This window comes from Amia ocellicauda, chromosome 11, assembly GCF_036373705.1.
Source record: "Amia ocellicauda isolate fAmiCal2 chromosome 11, fAmiCal2.hap1, whole genome shotgun sequence".
In the NCBI taxonomy this organism is placed as follows: domain Eukaryota; kingdom Metazoa; phylum Chordata; class Actinopteri; order Amiiformes; family Amiidae; genus Amia; species Amia ocellicauda.
Genome location: NC_089860.1, coordinates 23,538,785 through 23,546,508, shown reverse-complemented (window position 1 = coordinate 23,546,508; position 7,724 = coordinate 23,538,785). Strand labels below are relative to the sequence as shown.

Sequence of the window (7,724 nt, the reverse complement as noted above, 5' to 3'; positions counted from 1 at the left end):
ACTCTACCATCTGAATGTCTCAACAGAAATCGAGACTCATCAGACCAGGCAACATTTTTCCAGTCTTCAACTGTCCAATTTTGGTGAGCTAGTGCAAATTGTTGCCTCTTTTTCCTATTTGTAGTGGAGATGAGTGGTACCCGGTGGGGTCTTCTGCTGTTGTAGCCCATCCGCCTCAAGGTTGTACGTGTTGTGCCTTCACAAATGCTTTGCTGCATACCTCGGTTGTAACGAGTGGTTATTTCAGTCAAATTTGCTCTTCTATCAGCTTGAATCAGTCGGCCCATTCTCCTCTGACCTCTAGCATCAACAAGGCATTTTCGCCCACAGGACTGCCACATACTGGATGTTTTTCCCTTTTCACACCATTCTTTGTAAACCCTAGAAATGGTTGTGCGTGAAAATCCCAGTAACTGAGCAGATTGTGAAATACTCAGACCGGCCCGTCTGGCACCAACAACCATGCCATGCTCAAAATTGCTTAAATCACCTTTCTTTCCCATTCAGACATTCAGTTTGGAGTTCAGGAGATTGTCTTGACCAGGACCACACCCCTAAATGCATTGAAGCAACTGCCATGTGATTGGTTGGTTAGATAATTGCATTAATGAGAAATTGAACAGGTGTTCCTAATAATCCTTTAGGTGAGTGTATGTAGTTCATGTGTGGCTGCATGAAAACAGACATTTCTTAGTCACCCCTACCAGACTGAGCACTACACCCTATTCTCTGTTCCCAATGCAGTCATGAGGGGCACAGTACCGCTGGGATGCCAGCATCTTACGATCGCTGATCCAGATTCCTGCCGCTGTATTCAGAGTGCTGCTGTGATGTGCCGAGTTGTGTCCAGGTTTGGCTAACTGCACAAGAGCTCAACAGCTTTCTAGTTGACTGTGGAGCCACAGTGAGAGCTTGCTGTGGAGGATGTGTACACTGGCTACATCTCTCCTGTGAGGGTGGGAGGGTTATAGCAGTGAGTGACAGTTGAGAATGTAAGAGTGGAAAAGTTTGAAAGAGAAAAAAATATATGAGGCAGCACCAACAACTAGTTTTGTTCATTTCAGGTATTCTGTATGAATCCACACTTTTGCGTGTAACAACGTGTGTTGTTACATTGTAATTACACAAGGTTAGTTTCCTTTAAACAAATTATGCAATTAAGCTGTGCTGTAACAATTTAAGTACACTACGCAATACAACATGTTAGTTTAGATGTGCTCCCCCAACAGTCTTTTCAGAAGTTTCTCTTTGCAAAAAAAAGAAAGAAAAAATTAATTAGAACCCATACAAGATTAGGCTTGCCTTGAAATTTCACCCATTGCTATTGGATGTGATGTTATTGGTTAATTGTAAACTAATATAAATCAAACGATAACAATATGTGCGTATCTTCTTCTCGTTATCATGGAATGTTTGTATTGTGAATTACCGATGCCGCTCCACACTTGACAATCACACGCAGTCGTTTCCACACTTCCATATTCATAGCGCTTAACTTCATTCAACATGAGTTAATCATGAACACCCAGCATGTCTCCATCAGTGTCCAGCATAGACCACTGGAGAGTCAGCACACTGCGGTTCCAGACACTAAACCCCACTGATGGATGCGTCACGCCATAAGTGTGACAGTGTTTATTGTGAGAGATCACAAGACTTGGAAAGGGATGACATAAAAGAGTAACTGTCTCACAGTATTACATTCCCCATGCCTCACTCCAAACCCTGAGGCTTTCCCCAGAGTCTGTGTAGATGGACTTGGGTTCAGAACTGGTGTCCTTTGCTGCTTCTTGCTGTAGGCTTCAAACCTATGTCTTATGATTGACATACATTTTTCCCAGAATGTTCCAAAAAACTAGCAGGGCTTAAAGTACACTGGAATTATAATAATAAGGATAAGTCTGTCTTTTTCTGGCAGAAGTCATGAAGGCCAATTAGAAAGATGCATATTGAAATAATAAGCAACATGATTCCCCCATCCTACTCTAATATTCTGATATTTATATTCCTATCATGACACTTTAATTGCAGCCATTAGGGCCAGAGGCATGTTGGGAAAGTTCATGCTGAGATTAGTCCAATCATATCCAGGCAACAACAGTATTTATTTGTGTAAGCAGCATCCAAACTGTAATTTGCAAGGCAACCGCTCGAAGATGAACTCTAAAGGATTAGATCAGATTTTTAATGCAATATAGTGTATAGTTAGACACTGTAATGCATGGTCTTCAATACAAAGAAAATTGTGGGTCAGTAGCAATGTTTCTATGGTAGCAGAGGTCATATAAAATGCCATGTTTGTATAACAATTTTATGACTTAAAAGCCTGATGGAAAAAAACAAATCACTGGCTGTGCACCATGAAAAGGAAAACTGGGATTTGAAAAGTCAGAACCGGAAACAAATTGTTCAAATGCTTAAATGCGTAAACATATCACATTTTGGATCGAGCTGTTTGCATTGGTATCTGATCCTGACATTTCTAACACATTGTTTTAAACAATCTCCAAAACAATACTCTATAACCAACAACAATAAAAACACCACAGAAATATATACAATAATAATAACAACATCAATAATAATAATAATAATTTAAAACAAAATGGCAAATAGGTGACAATCCATAATAAAGGTTATACTCTTGACCTCTTAAGATTGACTTTTGAATCACACCCATTGTCTACACTACACTTTATCTATGACTTTTTATGTCTGAATGCACACATTTTTAAACCTGTTCATCTTAATTTCCAAATAATACAAACCGAGAAAGAAATGTTTTGCTTTTGCATTTTTAATACAGTGGGGGAAAAAAGTATTTGATCCCCTGTTGATTTTGTACGTTTGCCCACTGACAAATAAATGATCAGTCTATAATTTTAATGGTAGGTGTATTTTAACAGTGAGAGACAGAATAACAACAAAAAAATCCAGAAAAATGCATTTAAAAAGAGTTATAAATTGATTTGCATTTTAATGAAGGAAATAAGTATTTGACCCCTTTGACTTAGTACTTGGTGGCAAAACCCTTGTTGGCAATCACAGAGGTCAGTCGTTTCTTGTAGTTGGCCACCAGGTTTGCACACATCTCAGGAGGGATTTTGTCCCACTCCTCTTTGCAGATCCTCTCCAAGTCATTAAGGTTTCGAGGCTGACGTTTGGCAACTCGAACCTTCAGCACCCTCCACAGATTTTCTATGGGATTAAGGTCTGGAGACTGGCTAGGCCACTCCAGGACCTTAATGTGCTTCTTCTTGAGCCACTCCTTTGTTGCCTTGGCTGTGTGTTTTGGGTCATTGTCATGCTGGAATACCCATCCACGACCCATTTTCAATGCCCTGGCTGAGGGAAGGAGGTTCTCACCCAAGATTTGACGGTACATGGCCCCGTCCATCGTCCCTTTGATGCGGTGCAGTTGTCCTGTCCCCTTAGCAGAAAAACACCCCCAAAGCATAATGTTTCCACCTCTGAATCATTCAGATGTTCATTGGCAAACTTCAGACGGGCCTGTACATGTGCTTTCTTGAGCTGGGGGACCTTGCGGGCGCTGCAGGATTTCAGTCCTTCACGGCGTAGTGTGTTACCAATTGTTTTCTTGGTGACTATGGTCCCAGCTGCCTTGAGATCATTAACAAGATCCTCCCGTGTAGTTCTGGGCTGATTCCTCACCATTCTCATGATCATTGAAACTCCACGAGGTGAGATCTTGCATGGAGCCCCAGACCGAGGGAGACTGACAGTTATTTTGTGTTTCTTCCATTTGCGAATAATCGCACCAACTGTTGTCACCTTCTCACCAAGCTGCTTGGCGATGGTCTTGTAGCCCATTCCAGCCTTGTGTAGGTCTACAATCTTGTCCCTGACATCCTTGGACAGCTCTTTGGTCTTGGCCATGGTGGAGAGTTTGGAATCTGATTGATTGATTGCTTCTGTGGACAGATGTCTTTTATACAGGTAACGAACTGAGATTAGGAGCACTCCCTTTAAGAGAGTGCTCCTAATCTCAGCTCGTTACCTGTATAAAAGACACCTGGGAGCCAGAAATCTTGCTGATTGATAGGGGATCAAATACTTATTTCCCTCATTAACATGCAAATCAATTTATAACTTTTTTTAAATGCGTTTTTCTGGATTTTTTTGCTGTTATTTTGTCTCTCACTATTAAAATACTCCTACCATTAAAATTATAGACTGATCATTTCTTTGTCAGTGGGCAAACGTACAAAATCAGCAGGGGATCAAATACTTTTTTCCCTCACTGTATATACATACATATAACTTCCATGACCTGTTAACTTTTTGAAAACTCATACAGTTAACATGTGCAGAGTAACATGGTGCCTCTCAGCTTGAAGCGGTTTTATGATGTGAAATGTGCTGATTGCCAGAGTACCTACAGAGCAATTAAAAGTAAACAGCCCATTGTATTTGCTTCCATGTTCAGTGAAGCTGCTTCCACTGTTGCATAGTAATTGAAAATAAATGCCATTACTTAAGCAGTGTGGTACTGCGTCATAATGGAAACTTTATCAGTAATAGAAAATGAAGGAAGAAAACGTAATTTGGCTCATGTGAATAATACAGAAGACAAGAAGAAGAAAGACAGATGTTTACATAATAATTTGCTTATTGTTTTGAGGAAAATATCATTCTCTATGAGCCGTATTGTGCTGGGAGGTATATCTGACCTGATCTGTGTGCTGGGCACCTGCAAATAATCAGGGAACCTCATGCTGCTACAAACCTATAAAATAGAAAGGTTTGGAGTTAAATGACAGTGTGAGAGAGAATAAGGAGATAGCAAGATCAATTCCAAGTGAAAGAGCGTGGGCAAGGCGAGAGGGCGTCACTGGCGTGTCTTGGGTAGAAGCACAGTTAATTGTTTTGATTAATAAAGAGGGAACTGGTATGATCTCTTACACAATGCGTCTAAAGATGAGACTTGTCATAAGGTTGTGTAGCAGGTCTTTGAGACTTGTAACGTACATTTAGTGTACCTATTCCAGTTAAGATTGATTTCTGATGGTTGTCATCATCTTAAAATCAGGATTGGGCATATCTATTTAAAATAAATAATGTAATGCAGGTTTGGTATTTGGTTTTAGTAATTTCACCTGTTGCAGCTCCTCAGCAATGTCAGTTAAGAACAAAATAACAGTAGTGAATGAAGGAGTGGTATTTATGGAGGTACTTCCTAGCATGCTCACTTAAGAGACATATAAGCGGTGAAATAGACTGGGTTTGCCTTTGGCCTGGGGCAGGCAGCGCATTACAAGTGCATCACAGTGAATGAAAGCTCAGAGCTTTAAAATACTATATTGTTCACTGAATCAAAACCATTACGAACAAATTGATGATTTCATTGTTAAAATGAACACAGATTTATATCAGGGTTATTGTACAAGCCAGGCTTCCATTTGAAAACAGTTTCTGACAGCCTGACACGAAGAGACATAGAAAAGAAAGGTGAATGAAAAGTAAAGTCCACTTTTCTTGAGGTATGACTTAAGTCAGAAAATCATGAGAAAAGTTTGTATGTTTTTGTACCACACATGACTTGACATAAATTATATACTGTATTTGTGTTCTTTGATACCAGTATTATGTTTTCTCAATGAGATTAATTAAATCAATCAATAAAAATGTAATAATTATTTAGATTTATCAAGGCTTTTATGTTTTCTGTGAGACTTTCGCAGTGAAATCTTGCAATGTCTGGTTGTCATAGTGAAGGAGAACCCTACACGAGTCCTGCCGCTAATTGGTCATGTGCTTGATGATCTGCAGTTCAGTTCCACTATGTATATTATTTAAATGCATAGTGGATTCAATTACAACCTATTAGACATTTTTGTTGAGATGCAAGTCTGGCTTTTGATCTGTTATTAACAAGGCTCTGCATGGAACTGAATCTCCTGTGTGGGCATATTGAAATGGGCTGGGATGTGGAACTGAATCTGTTACATGTGTCAATTTTTTTTTTAAACAGCCAGACCATGAAAAATGCTCGACGCTGCGTGTCTGTGATATGCTGTCAATCACATTTGTAGTGCTTTGTGTAGAATTTACAGGAATTACCTGATGTTATTGTGTGTATGTGTGTGTGTCTGAGAGAGTGTGTGTGAACGTGTGTGTGTGTGTGTGAGTAATTTAATCTAAACACTGCTCTGTACTGGTGATGCTGTTGAAACTGTTCTGATGCTGTCTGTGCTCAATAAAATGTGACACCTCTCTCAGTGTGTGTGCGTTCATGTAGTGCGGGCTGGCAGTCAGACCCCCAAACCGCATCACACACTGACACACTAACACACACTGTGTCACTCTCTCACTCTGACACTCAAATTCAAAATCAATGAACTGATGTTCTTATATGAACTATGATTTGAAATTGTTGCATGTTGCGTTTATATTTTTGTTCAGCGTAAAATACATTTATTGATAATATTGTACTGTTCTAAAATCTTAGAAGTAAATCTATAAAGTATAATTTACCAAGGATAAAGTTGTGGTTAAAAGTAGTAAAGGGTAGTGTGGTGCACCATGGTAATATATGGTGTGTACTATGGTGAAGCATGGTAAAACATCGTAAACATTTGGTAAAAATATGAGAACGTGTATTGAGATGCAGCATTTTTAAAAATATGAAGTAGCCTATAATATATAAAGGCGTTTCTATGACTACCTTTGGAAGGGAAGTCAGGACATGACGTCACACTCAGAACCGCATCTGGTCTATGACGTGTGGCGTCAAGAGATCTGTTGCGCACGGAGACCGACGCGCGTTATTTCCGTATTGACGTCTGAGGTGTGAAGAAGCTCAACATGTTCTCTCTGCTGTTGAAGCTGTTTGTCGGTTTGTTGGCGATTTTTACGGCGGTAGATCAACTGTCTAACCTCGTCGGGCACCCGTGGTACCTCGGGCTGCCCTTCGCGGAGGAGATACGTCTCCTTGGGGCTCAGTGGGCACAGCGTGCCCTCGCCATCTGGCTGCCCCACCGCTTCCCAGCGCCGCCCCCCCTGCCGGGCCCCTGCTTCCCTCCGGGCCTGAACCTTTCCGAGTCCTTCCCGCTCACCGTGGTGCCTGTGCCAGCTCCTCTCCAGGACCCGCTCTGCCTGCTGGCTCTGGGCCGCTGGCTCCGCTGCGCCGAGGCTGTGCTGAGGTCACTCTGGCGTGACGCTGCACTGGCAGTCCGCGGCTCCAACCCGGGCCTGGACCCGGCGGCGCTGCTCTACACGGCCTTTTGGGAGATCCTGCTCCTTGCCGCGGTGCTGTGGACAGCGGACTCAGTAAGTGATAGAGATACACTAACCCTCGCCGCATATCCACCTGAGAAGTGACTTTCACAGAACCGCAACTGTAGCCACAAGGTGTTATACATGTTTTTTTTATATAACATACTTTTTCTAAACTCACAGCTCGAATTGCAAGATCAATTCGATTTTCAATTTCAAAGAGCATTAACAAATACCAGAACATTTTCTGGGAATACACAAACACACATCCCACTCAGGCAGTGCCCACTGTGTTAAATATCTACACTCACTTTTAACAGTATAACAGAACATGACACCAACAACAATGAAAACAAAACGTACATTTTAAATCCGGGTACACCGGCAATTGCAGTATTTTCAAAATGACGGCCTCTGTTTTACCGTCTGTAAGAAGGGGCGCTTGTTGCGTTGTGGGAGCGACCAAATTAATGGAGTCGCAGAGGAAA

At 41.3% G+C, this 7,724-nt stretch overlaps 1 long non-coding RNA gene across 1 annotated transcript; it reads right to left on the bottom strand.

Annotated features, from left to right (window-relative positions):
• Positions 1 to 660: 660 nt before the first annotated feature.
• On the bottom strand, positions 661 to 6,620 carry LOC136762792 (uncharacterized). The gene is made up of 3 exons (XR_010820901.1): positions 6,496 to 6,620; positions 4,692 to 4,747; positions 661 to 948 (listed from the first exon to the last, which is right to left on the bottom strand). It is a non-coding gene; the product is annotated as an uncharacterized LOC136762792 (long non-coding RNA).
• Between the last annotated feature and the right edge of the window lie 1,104 nt (positions 6,621 to 7,724).